The sequence below is a fragment of the Sander lucioperca genome, chromosome 9 (assembly GCF_008315115.2).
Source record: "Sander lucioperca isolate FBNREF2018 chromosome 9, SLUC_FBN_1.2, whole genome shotgun sequence".
Taxonomy (NCBI): Eukaryota; Metazoa; Chordata; class Actinopteri; order Perciformes; family Percidae; genus Sander; species Sander lucioperca.
In genome coordinates, this window is record NC_050181.1 from 2,401,440 (window position 1) to 2,416,032 (window position 14,593).

Genomic DNA, 14,593 nt, shown 5'->3' on the forward strand with positions numbered 1-14,593 from the left:
CTACATGTAAACTTCTTTTTTCTTCGTAGTTGATTGTTCCGCTACCCGGCTTTCCCTGGTAACCCTGTATTTAATGTCACAACGCTATGAATCGTGGGTAATTCCTTTAGTCAAAGTCTGTAGAAATGCTGACTTATGGAAAGTGTGCATAAAGGGCTCAAAATGTCTGCAAGAGAACCCTTCCACACTTGCCGATTTGACAGTGGCACTTCCCTAAGCAGCATGCACTTAGCAGGAACGCGCCTCATAGTCAAAGAAAAATCAGTTTTCAGTTATTCAGTTATAAGAGTCTCAGGTTTTATTTTTACATGAACTAAATTAGCTTGTTCCCTGTAATGTAAAAACGGTCTCATTCAGTCACACAAACAATAACGTCCCCACTCCCTGACAACATTCATTTTTCTTAGATAAACAGTGAAATGGAAATGTTAACTCAATATGATTGGACAGCAAAAGCTCATTAAGAGCAACATTCTGCTAGTTATAGGTCAGCTAGAGCATCCGCTTTACTGATTTAGTTGGAAGAAAATAACCTGCCCTGTATTTATAAAATGACCAAAAAGGACAGACATATCAGCCAAACACAACCTTGCTCGGGGCAACACACATATACAGTCGACCTGGTCCTTCTAATTCCTGTTGCGTGCTTTTCTCACCTGGCAAGTGTCTCCCAGGGGTAGGTGACAGAGGTCATGAAGCCCCGGGGACAAACTATGACAACCAACACTAACATCATCATCATAATCATCACATCTTCCATCTGTAGGACCCCCATTGTGTGTAACCATGGCGACAAACTGAGCGAGAGGGAGGCCACTAGCCCTCGAGGTTGGTGCAGTGTCAGGGTCAGTGCATTGGCCTGCAAACTGCCGCTCTACACCGCTATGTAAGAATAATTATCTACTTAAGGATGTTATAAGACAGTGTCCCTCTTATCTAACACCTGAATATGTTGTAGGTATGTTTCACCTTTCACTCACAGCACTCATCGTTTGCCATGTGTAGACCGAATCATCAGTCTAACCCCTATTTTCCACTGGGCGTGTCTGCGCTGCGTTCCCGAGGTGCTGCGACCCCAGCGAGCAATCGCTGCCATTAAAGTCAATGCTTGATATTCCACCAGCCGCGCCATGGCGCGTCCCAGAAGAGTGCGTGAAACGTGAATTATACTAGACGAATCCAAGGTAGCGCGCACCATCGTGACGTCAAAATGACGTAATATCCTGCCGGCTCGCCCGATTTATGGCGCGCGCACAGAGGGCGCACACGGCTCTTTTTTTTTCAGCGGCGTGCGACAAAGCGGAAACGGGAAGCCTGAACGAGTTCACCGACAACCGGATGCCAGGACTCTCAGAGTGACTGCAAGTCTCTCTTGTAAACTTACTGGGTTAAGATGAGTTCTTTTATGGTGAATGAAAGGCTTGATCCGACGAAGTAGGTCATCGAATCAAATCGAAGCATTGACGGCAATGCTGCAGCCAGCAACGTCGGTAGCCTTTGCTCATTAGCGCCACCTCTGTTCAGGAGAAGACTGCAACTAGTGTCGCGAGCACCAGCGCGGGTATAAATAGTCACGATGATCCGATGACGTCACATTTGTACGCGCCAGCTGGGCTGCGTCCAGTATATAACAGCCTTGAAGCGGCTCTCCGCTACGTGCCAGGTCTATTTTCACGCGAACCGCTTGGACAGCCGGGCAGGAAGTGAAACAGCGAGACTATCCAGTCAATTCACCAAAAGACACCCCCCAATATCGTTTATGTCTCCTCTACAACACCACGGACAGCGAGAGATTCATCTTGAAGGTTGAAAAACATAAGACATCTTTTTTTTCTTTTTTTCCTTTTTTTTAGGACAATACCAGAAAAGAGAAGGCATGGAGTTAAATTACAGGAGTACTTAGAGTGGAATGTAGATACTAGCTAATAAACACGTGATTGTTCTGTAAAGTGCTTGTAGAGACAATCAAATCTGGGAGTCGGGTAGCAAGACGCTCAGCTTCTGAGGCTCCCCCGGTGTGGTATGGCGTTTAACAGAGGACGGAACAAAACCGCGGCGCAGCCTGAACGCAGCACAGATGCGCCCGATGGAGAATCGGGGTAAGACTGAGATTGAATGACATTTATGACACACACAGGCTTTTGTGTAGTAAGCTCCACATTTTCACTGTATAGTTTTTATATTGGAGTCATGAGTGGAACATAGTGAATACAGACAGTCCACTTAGATCTACAAGAGGTGAAAAGAGTATCAGAAACTGCACACAGTTTCTCTTTGCTCATTTTCCTGCCATGACATATGTATCATTGTATATGCCATTTTTTTAGGCATTCCCCCCAGACACATTACCTAATATTGCAGTGTTTGTTCCAAGCACAATAAATCACAATTACAAAAAGGCAGCTACACGAGAGACTCATATTAATTTAAATACTAATTAGCACATTACAGAGACACTTGAGTCATCATTTGTATTCCTGGTGAATTAGGTTTGCCTAGCAACTATGATAATAGAGTTGATTCAGTTTCAACAGAGAACAATGATTTGAACTTCAATAAAATGGCATTTACTGCAGGGCTCTTTTATATTGTTTTGTAAGGAGTTTCCATTATTTTAGAACTACTTTATTGATCCAGTGACTAAAGATGAGTTATTTGATATCTGTGTATCTGTACACTCATTTTTAAATCTTTCCTGATCAACTTTAAATCCGCTGATGGTATCAGCATGATAGATCAGTATGATAGATGGCATAATGATGTTAGTAAGGACTTTTGAGCCCTCTGTATTAAAGTAGTGCTGTTTGTGCACACTTTGCCAGCTTTAATTTAAAAAGGCATCTTTTCTTTCCTTTTTGGCCCGCTCTGACCACACTAAGCTGCCATTTTCAATACTAAGCTTTTTGAAAACAGACTGTAGGCGTAGCTGTTGCTAATGTAAGAAAGACCGCTAAGATCACACAAAATGTGAAGAAGACTTTGGAATTACCAGAACTCACATTTCTCCTCTAACCGCCTCCAGCCTCTGCTCGCAAAGTAGCACATCCCAGACCAGTCTGTCCACTGAACGCATATCAACCACCCATCGAACTCACAGTGACACAGCAAACAGGTCGACACCCAGATATCAAAGTAACAGAGCCTTTCTGGGAACGGTAACTGTAATGTAATTGCAGAATTTCAATGTAATCCCTTACACTACTCGTTACTGAAAAATAACCACATTTCTACTGCCCAACATTGCCTGTAACTCTCTCTGTAATCACTCCTTTAGTCAATATAGCCAAATATATCATATGTTGCCAAAATGATCTGCTAGCTACATCAATAAACATGTGTTGTCATTAAGCTGCATTTAGGTTTCTGTTCTCCGATAACTTTGTAATGATAAAATAGGGACTTTAATTACATAGACAGAAATGTGAAGCTGCATTAAACACGCACGGTTTTCGCACCGAAACGTATGTCTATGCAAAAGGTGTTATGATTGTTTTTTTTTTATTTAGCTGGTGTAATGTGGACATGGTCTGAATTGTTGCTAGGAAATACATCTTTATTCATGATAACTTTGCCATTAGCTACCATTTTTGTGTCCTCTCATGTTAAGTAGAGCAGTATCTTATTGTTACCTAGGAGTCAAGGATTAATTCATGAATGACATAAGATATCAACATTAATATTCAATTCCATGTATGTTACATAATTAGTGATTAACACTGACACTGGATCAGAGGCGATTTCTTTACGATCGGCTTACCCTAAAATGTCAAAAAATGAATGGTGTTAACATTTTATTGACTAAAAATGCGTTAGAATACGTTCATCTCGAAGGCAAGTTCGTTCAGAATCAGCTGACTCGATTTCCTTCTGATACATTCCCGTAGAGTCACAGTGCATTTCCCTGTTGAAGCCTGGCGTCCACTGACTTCAATAGGGCTGCCTTTGAGCAGTTTTTTTCAGTGCTTCGAAACTAGACGGTCATTGGATAAATGCTGTGATTATGTCCCGCCCACGGACGCTCGGCGTCTCTGGGTGTCAATGGAGCAGTGGGCTGGCCTGGACTCCGGGCTTCTGCGTGATGATTTGAGGGTCTGTCGAAAGGCTGCATCTCCTTTGACAGCGATTTTGTACTATAAAAAGTCGCTGAAGCTGTTCGAGCAGAGCTCAGCTCAGTCCCATCGCGGATTTTGCAAGTGTAGTTGAAAGACGAACTGCTGCAACCTATTTCTTGATATTTACCATAGACTGTTAATATTAATGGACAACACATCTGGTTCGGCGAAGTGCTGCAAATGCGGAAGTGCCTTAAACCTGCATTCTATCCGAATTCCAGCAGGGAGCGACACGTGCGGTTGCAAAAGGAGGTCGGTTTCTGTAGAAGTCTATGAGAAAGTGACCCACTTCTCACTTGATTTATTACCTCAGTAAACATTTTCATAATGAGTTTATGGTCTCAATCGCTAGTTTATGGTCTCAATCGCTAGTTTTAAGTCTTCTGCAACACAGAATGATGTTCATTTTTTGAATTATCGTCTCGTTAATTTTAAAATCGGCGATAAAGCAGGGGGTGTTTTAGGGCGTGGCTATGATGTGATTTCCAGTGAAAGTGTGTAACGTAGAGTGTAAGCAGCTCCTCCCTCACTCCTCCCTCTCGTCTAATATCGTCACATCCGCAACCAAGATGGCTGCGCCCGTAACGGCAAACTTGACGACGGATAGCAGATCTCCACAAACCAATGGGTTACTTGGGGAAATTGCTAGCCAATTTTCATCATACATTTCATACAAGTATACACCACATTCCTTGTTTCAGTTTAACATAATTCCCACCTTTTCTCCTTCGCGTTTAATATCGTTTTGTTAGATCGTTTGTTCATTCATTCAGTCGGCTAGGCTAGTGTTGTAGGGGTGAACTAGCCAGCTAGCAAACTGCACACGATGGGAGACAATGCTAATAATGTCGACCTGATTTTGTCAAAGCCATTGGAAAATCTTACGAGGATAAACTTAAAAAGCAGGGTTAGATCAACCCTTAAGATTGATTTAGTGCAAAAGATAGGGCAAAGTAACAGGTCTGTTCAGCTCTCCTGGTATGACAAAGTTAGCTGGCTGACTGGAAGTGTCATGACAAAGAAAATGTACTGCTGGCCATGCCTCTTGATGAAACCATCTCACGGATATTATAAATTATTATTATTATAATAATTATTATATTATTATTATATTATAGAGAAGAGCTACTAAATTAATTCCAGGAATGAAAAACATGTCTTATGAAGATAGATTGAGGAAATTAAGTTTTTCCGACTCTCATATTTAGGAGATACAGAGGAGATATGATTCAGGTGTATAAGCTTGTACAGGGAATATATGATGTAACAGTTGAGCCTATCTTTCAGTTTTGGAACAATAGGTACGAGACACGAGGGAATTCTTTAAAACTTTACCCTAGAACATGCCTATCTGAAAAGAGAAAGAACTTTTTCACACTCCGTGCGGTAAAATCATGGAATGAGCTTCCAGAAGAAGTTGTGCGTTCCCCTTCTATCAATTCCTTTAAGAATAGGCTGGATGCATTCGCCTGTCAAAAGGTGTAATGTATAATTATAAAGCTTGTCAGTAATTTATGTAATTTATTTATGAATTGTTAGAAAACTTCAATTATGAAATGAATGTGTTTTTATAAAATGTTAAAATGTGAAAATACCTATACACATACATATACATACACACACACGCATATATATATTTTTTTTTTTGTTTTTTTTTGTTTTGTGTCTTTTAGAGTCTGGAATAGAGGATTGTATATCCTGTACCAGAACTCTTTTCAATAAATGTCAATAAATAATTATTATATATTATTATTATTATAATATTATAATTAAATGGACAATTTTTATGATGTAGGCCGAAAATTAGCTTCCCCTCTTTGAAAGACCAGCAGCCGCCACTGCACTGGATGGGTGTTAAATGTTGCAGTCGAGATTTAGTGATTGAGATCATATGTGTCTAATCCAATATGTACAATTCTACTCTTTTTTTATGTAACAAATTAGTTTAAAGTGCCCTCATAAGAAGATTCCAAATGACACTAACAAACAAACAACAACGTGAGATATGGTTTGAAAAGTCTGGAAGTCAGAGGCACGCATCGTGTAAGGTCACCTTTGGCATCTGGGTTGTGACTCATTCATCAGCAGGGGAAAGGTTAGGCTACACGCTCCTGTGAAAGTGCACGTCATGCATGATCATTCTTTACTCTAGGCTGAATGGTGTGCATTCTATCCTCTATTTAGTCAACATGTTATATCTCATCTCTGTGTGTGTGTGTGTGTGTGTGTGTGTGTGTGTGTGTGTGTGTGTGTGTGTGAGAGTGTGTCTCAGCTGTGTCTCACCCATGTGGGCTTCACATGAGAACACAGTGTGACCCAGTGAATGTGGACTCAATATTGTATGTCCGTGTCTGCACTTGCACATGCCATATGAACGCAGGATATATCAGTGTGTTAAGAGTATATCCATTATTCCCCCTCGCACACCTCAGGCTTGGGTGTCAGATGATCCATGATCATGGGGAACACCTCAGGTTTCGGAGTGTCACATCAGACAGCAGCAAATTTCAGATGACAGAGAGGCACAGAGGAAATAAGTCCATGAAACATTAAGCAGAAGCTTCCCTGGAGGAGACTGTTATTCATACACATACATCTTCAACCAAAAGCTTATCCAATGTGGCATGTCTGCTGCAGCTTTTTGAATGTCTACTTCAGCCCTACACACCACCTTAATCATAAGTGTATGGAAATGGGACTTCTGCGACAGTGGGCTTACTGAGGGTAAGGCATGGCCGAATTGATTCCAAGTGGCTGCCAACATCTTATCGGCCTCTTGCTAAGCACCCTGCTAAACTGCCCTATCAGAATGCCATTGTAGCTCAACCATGAAGAAGATTTAACTGCACCCAAATCACAGCTACAAGTGTGTTTATTGTGATGTCCAACACCGGAAGGAAGTGAATGGGGGTAGTGGGTTGTAGGAAATATAATTAGCGGGGCAATTTAAAGAAAAAGAAGGAAATGAGCAATAACACTCATGAAGACAGAGGGGAGGGATGGGAGAATCTATGACAGAAGTTAGTAAATCCACATTTAATGCCGCGGTCTCAAATGGTATCCGCAGAACATCAAAGAACCTCCTCTACTCCCCTCTCACAGAAAATCTAAGAAAGCAAAGCACTCAGAGGATTATTCTTGCATTGCATACGCTCACACTGACGGGATCCTCCACTCCTCACTAACAGACCCCCTCCCACACCGAGAGAGAGAAGTGTGTGGTGAGAAAAAAGGAGGAGAGCTAAAGGAGGATAAGAGCATTGGGAATAATTCTCTCTCTCTCTATATATATATATATATATATATATATATATATATATATATATATATATAGAGAGAGAGAGAGAGAGAGAATTATTCTATATAAAATATATATATATATATATATATATATATAAAAATATATATATATATATAAATATATAAATAAATAAATAAAGGTAGGAGTCGATCCATAAAGGATATGTGGAGAAAAAGGTAGATAGATAGATAGGAGGATATGTAGATGTAAAAGGAAAGTGAGGGTTAGAGTGTTTGCCCTTTAAAAAGGACAGATGAGCAATCAGGCCCAATGAGAACTGGCCTTTGAAAGCTTTACCTACACACATGAACACACACACACACACACACACACACACACACACACACACACACAAGTGGGTGAACCTTGTACTCTTGATGGTGACCAGTTCAGTCTTACATCTGAAGTTACATTAATTCCTTTTATAAGCACATAAAACACACGGTGAACGTCAGATTGTTTGGATTAAGCTAGACAGAAAAGGTAGGTAAACGTTTGGCAGATGTAATGTTTATACCTGTTAAACATCAGCATGATGCCCAGAGGATGAAACCATATATGGGACATATGTACAGAATGTCATGGCAATACATTTAATAGTTTTGAGATATTTCAGTCCGGACCAAAGTCGTAGAGCGATATATATCATATCAGCACTGATTTAAGGGATGCTCCTACAATTTACTATTGCAACATAAAGTAGGGGAACTCACAAAAGACAGATTCAAAAAAGGTCAAAATCAAAGCAACAGAGGCAGAGAGGAGAATGGGTCAAGATTAAAAAAACACTCCATTTCCCAGCCATTTTGTTTAACGACTCGTTCCAATGTACTCAAATAGCTTATGGAAACTTTGCTTCTTTTGAATATGTGGCTCTTCAGCTAAGGTCCCCCTCTCGACCTATATTTCTAATTATCTACAGGCCACCTAAATACTGTGCATCCTTCTTTGACGACTTTAGTGGACTGCTGTCTTTAATCTGTATTAACTTTGACTGTGTAGTTATTGCTGGTGATTTCAACATTCATGTTGACAACCCCCAGGATAGAGGGACAAAAGAACTGTGTTGTATTTTTGAGAACTATGGACTGACTCAGCATGTGACGGAGCCCACACACAACAAGGGGCACACTCTGGACTTGATTATCTCGAAGGGTTTGAACATTTCCAAGGTTGTGGTGACTGATGCTGCTCTCTCTGATCATTCCTGTGTTTTCTTTAATGGCACTATCTCTGTGCAAAAAAGTGTCCAAACAAAGTTAATAAGAAAACGGTATATCACTGACAACACCAGTGAAACATTCATTCAGCTTTTCTCGTCCACACCCACCCTCTCAGGGGTCTCAGTCACTGAGCTTGTAGACAATTTCAATTGTAAAATTACAAATGTTATTGATGCCATTGCTCCCATTAAGGTAAAAACTGTCTCTGATAAGAAAAGATCTCCATGGAGAAATGCCATACTGGTAAGAACAGAAAAAAGAGAGTGTCGAAAAGCAGAACGCAGGTGGCGAAAAACTAATCTCCAGGTCCACTACAACACCTATAAAGAGAGACTTCGCACTTAGAATTTGGAACTGAGGAATGCAAGGCGGTCCTTCTTCTCGGACATTATTGCCAAAAACAATAATAATTCACGTGCTTTGTTTGCTACTGTCGATAGGTTAACAAACCCTCCAGTACCAGTAGCATCTGAACTTTTATCCACAAAGGCCTGCAATGATTTTGCCACCTTCTTCAATGACAAAATTCAGAAAATTAAACAAACAGTCAGTGCTTCCATATCGAGTACAGGGTATGTGTTGTCACAGTGTCCAGGCAAAACAGATTCCAATATGACCCAATTTCATATGATTAACCGTAAAAACCTGGAGGACATTATACAACATCTGAAAACCTCCTCCTGCTGCCTTGATATTCTATCAACGGGCCTTTTTAAAAATGTTGCAAATTGTTTGGCTACAGATCTACAGATTGTAAACACGTCTCTTCTCTCAGGTATCTTCCCACAGGCCCTGAAAACTGCAGTCATTAAGCCACTCTTAAAAAAGAACAATCTAGACACGTCACTAATGAGCAACTATAGGCCAATATCAAACCTTCCATTTTTAAGTAAAATCATTGAAAAAACGGTTTCTCAACAACTGAACCTTTTCTTGTCACTAAACAACCGTTTTGATGCCTTCCAGTCGGGTTTTCGACCACACCACAGCACTGAGACAGCTCTTGTTAAAGTCTTTAATGACATCCACTTAAACACAGATAGTGGCAAAATTTCAGTCTTGGTATTACTTGATCTCAGTGCTGCATTTGATACGGTCGACCATGACATATTACTAGACCGATTGGAAAACTGGGTTGGCATTTCTGGCTCAGTACTAAAGTGGTTTGAGTCTTATTTAAAGAATAGGGACTACTTTGTGTCTATAGGGAATTATACATCTGAGCATACAAATATGACGTGCGGAGTTCCCCAAGACTCAGTTCTGGGGCCTCTCCTGTTTAACATCTACATGCTTCCACTGGCTCAAATTATGGAAAACAACAAAATAAGTTACCATAGTTATGCAGATGACACACAAATTTATATAACCTTATCGCCAGGGGACTATAGTCCAATACAACAACTGACTAAGTGCATTGAACAAATTAACGACTGGATGTGCCAGAACTTTCTTAAATTAAATGAAGAAAAAACTGAGGTGGTTGTTTTTGGAGCAAAAGAGGAACGATTAAAAGTCAGCACTCAGCTTCAAACGATAATGTTAACAACAACAGACAAAGCCAGAAATCTTGGTGTAGTCATGGACTCAGACCTGAATTTTAACAGCCACATTAAGACAATTACAAAGTCAGCCTATTACCACCTTAAAAATATATCAAGGGTTAAAGGACTTATGTCTCAGCAAGACTTGGAAAAACTTGTCCATGCTTTTATCTTCAGTAGACTAGACTACTGTAACGGAGTCTTTACAGGTCTCCCTAAAAAATCAATCAGACAGCTGCAGCTGATTCAGAACGCTGCTGCTCGAGTCCTCACTAAGACCAAGAAAGTGGATCACATCACTCCAGTACTGAAGTCTCTACACTGGCTTCCAGTGCATCAAAGAATTGATTTCAAAATACTTTTGCTGGTTTATAAATCACTAAACGGTTTAGGGCCAAAATACATTTCTGATCTGCTAGTACACTATGAACCACCCAGACCTCTCAGGTCGTCTGGGACAGGTCCGCTTGTTGTCCCCAGAGTCAGAACTAAACAGGGGGAAGCAGCATTTAGTTTTTATGCTCCACATATCTGGAACAAACTACCAGAAAACTGCAGGTCTGCTGCAACTCTCAGTTCTTTTAAATCAAGGCTGAAGACCTATCTATTTGATATTGCCTTTCTTTAAATAACTTCATTTCTTATACTGAAGTTGCATTATTGACACTGTATGACAATCTATATAAGCATATAAAGAGAAATTCCTATTTTATCTGCTTTTATATATTTAACTGTTTTAATTGCTCTTCAATGTTTAATTTCTTATACTGCACTGTAACTTTTATTCTTGTATTTTATCTGTTTTAAATGTTTTAATCTGTTTTCATGTAAAGCACTTTGAATTGCCCTGTTGCTGAAATGTGCTATACAAATAAAGCTGCCTTGCCTTGCCTTGCCCAGAGTGCAACCAACAGTGTTATTTCATTTGACCCTTGCCTGGTAAATGCCCACCTGTTTCCATGCCCCTATGCTCCCAGTTTGTACTAACTAACTCTATGATGATAAGTCAAAAGAAAGATGTGAGTACTGTAGGTGCGAATAGACGTACATTTGCCCAGGGAGCTGCAAACTCAGGTAAAGATGTGTTGCCAGTTGAAATTGACTTCAGAAAAAAATTGCACTTATCCTGGGGCTTTATGAATCTAGTGTTGAATCATAAACGTACAGAGACTATAGGAAATAGCAAGATCGATGAAAATAACAGTATGAACTGGAGTTCCTGGTGAGTTGTGAGATCAGTCATATTGGGGCTAATAAACACAGACTGCCGAAAAGGTCCTGCACTTCGAACTCGAAGCAAACAACACGACGCAAAATGTTGCTTCGCTTTCTGTTTGAACACACATTCGGCCAATAAAGAGCTCCCTTCAGAGAAACAGAAGACATTACATAACTGTTTAAGGGTTATGTCGTATTTGTCATTAAAGTAAACTGACCTTTGTGTGTAAAATTGGTGGAATACCCTTTAAATAAGTATTCAGAGTGTTAGAAAAAAAATTCTTCCAAGAGTAGGGACTTCATTTTATGAGAGTGAGCTAGCTAACGAAAGTACAGAGCAGACACCTGTATACCAAAATAAAAACATAGATACAGATACAACAGCACACTGAGAATATTCAGTCCATAACAGACCTTGGATAAAGTGCCCGGGAAAAGAGGATTGCAGCTCTGCATTTACAGATTATCTTTGGAACGAGGCAGGGCAAAGAGAAACCTAGGAATTCTGTTAACAAAATGAAGGGGAAAAAAAGAGCATCAGGCACGCTTATCTCTGAAAGGCTCCTGCAACCCAACCGGGTCAGATGAATAAAGAGGTTTTAACCTAATTTCTCACATCCACCACTGCTCTGACCATGTGACAGTGTACGTATAAAAGTTATGGAATTAATCCAGTTTTTCGACTTGAAATACACAGCTAGAACCATATGATAAATGCTTTTAGTTGAGGCTGCACATGAAAAGAAGCGGTCTTCAAACACATTTTCAGCCAGTGTTCTGTTTTCCATGAAACATTTCAAATGTGCACTACAAAACAGTGAGCACATTTGGTTCAGAATATTCCTTTTTTAAGAGTCTAACAAGTATATTTTAACAAAAGAACACAAATATGATAATAAGGACAGCAGTTTCAGTGGCTCCATGGTGGCAAAGACAAAAACCAAATGAATATGCATGGAGGAGAGGAGTATTAGCCCTTAAACTAATTTACTTCCACCCTGAGTGTAATGACTCATCAGATGGAAAATGATGGTAATGGTTGGAAAAATCATACAATGCAGGTTTATCCAAAGATTACACTGCCTCCTGCTGGACAAAGCAACAAAACACTTATATACGAGAGGTTGAAGTAGTTCAGTTTTACCTGCAGACCAGGGTGAAATGATTGTATACATTCTTATTTTTACCAAAACTGCTGTGTCACGAATACATAAAGTCACAATAATGCAAACAGGCTCAATACAAATGTGTACTATGAATATTTGTTATTTGTGTGTGTGTGTGTGTGTGTGTGTGTGTGTTTTGCCCCTGCTCTATATGAATAGTGTGTACAGCTTTAACTGTACAACATAATAAACTTTTATTTGTGAAATGATCCATTTGCTAAAAAAAAAACAAAATCTGTAAAGTCACTCAGCCAATCACAGGAAAGCATCTGCATGTCAGTGCCATATATGTTAAATTAGATTCTGTGACCCGATTAGAAATATTTCCCCCCCCATTTGACCTTGTAGTGTCTCACACACAGCTCCTCAGTCTTTACTGTTAATCAACTGTGCTCATATTAATCAACTGCTCATATTCCTGTAAATTAAACCTACTACATGTGGTACTCAACTACACACAAACAGTACTACAAGCACAACATTTAAGGCAAATATGATCTGGCTAACACTAGTCAGCAACAAACATACACTAGTGTTACCTTTCAATAACACGGTAATAGCAACAAGGGAATTCTCTCTTGCAATTGGGAGGAGAACATTATTCTCCTCCAGCGCTCAGGGCTCAGGGTCAGTTACTCTCCTGTTGCTGGGAGGGGGGGCTCATTCACCTGCTCAGGGTACCTCTGAGGTGGATGCTCGCTCTAAGGTCTGAGCTCAAATCCATCCCAGACCTTATTTTTTAATTTCCCCTTCTTAGCATTTGATATAATTAAGCTTCATTCTTATGTAGAAAAAGATGGATATATCCACCTTCCAAATCCATGTGTAAAGTTATTGTACAATCACTCTTCCTCTCACTAACCAATCGTGCTTCAGATTACTGAACAATGCAGCAACTTGAGGCGAGAACTTGGCATTTCAAAGCCAATGCATGTCATATTCTGGACGTAAAAGCAGAATTACCTTAATTAGTTTATTTTTCCTTTTTACAACTTTACAACGTTTTCCTGTTGCCTCACATTTTTCTGCTACGTACCGAAAATTACGACCATGACTGATTCTAAAAAACACGTTAAACTTCTAAACAACCCATTTAGCCCTAAGTTACACCGGTTCTCAAGTTTTTAACGACCAGAATTTGAGCCAATAAGATGCAAAGTAGCTCACTATGATGGATGGAGGCACAGAGTTTGTTTTTTTCAACTTGCAATGTCTCTCCGCTACCACACAAAGAACGGTTCAATTTTATCTAACACGATGCATACTAGTATATTATTACACATTGCATAAATCTATTTTCTTGTGGCCGTACAGCATGGGCTATGGTTCGGTATTTATGACAACAGTCCAGGCCAACCTTATTGTTTATAGAAACATTTATAAAACATTGTAGCTAGGCTACAGTTAGCCTAGTTACTGTGTAACCCGCAGGCGTGTTATAGGTGGGAAAATGGTGTTGCAACAACTAACGTTATTTCGAACAAATGCAAAACCTGAAAATTACACACATTTGACATAATGCAAATTCCCCTCACAGATTAGACTGGCACATACCTGTTCTTCTCAATTTGCGGTACAATACAGCTCAGTTTGTATGCGTTGTCAAGTTGGGCAACGTTTGCTGTTTAGCCCCATTTTCCGCGTTGTTCTGCTGCTTTAATGTTTGGTAATCCTCTCAGAAAGATGCTTGAGATCTTGAAAGCCTATTCTTGACTTGACCGGGTACCATCTTCTCCGAATAACACACAGCGGAGGCGTCTTCTCTAACGTTAACCTAGCTTTTTTTTTTCTGGAGAACTACTCCACCCTAAATCTGATTATTGTTTTTACCAGCGGTTTGGTTTATAACAATATCCTGTGGCTGGTGGCTGCCTACGTGTTTGATCTCAATTTTACTTCAAAATGAAGACTTTTGAAGTTGTTTTGTAGAATATAATCCACATTGTTTAGGGTGACCCCATCTTCTTTACAAGAAATGCTAACTTCTGACAAGAGATCAGATGACAACAGGTTAATAGCCAATCATATT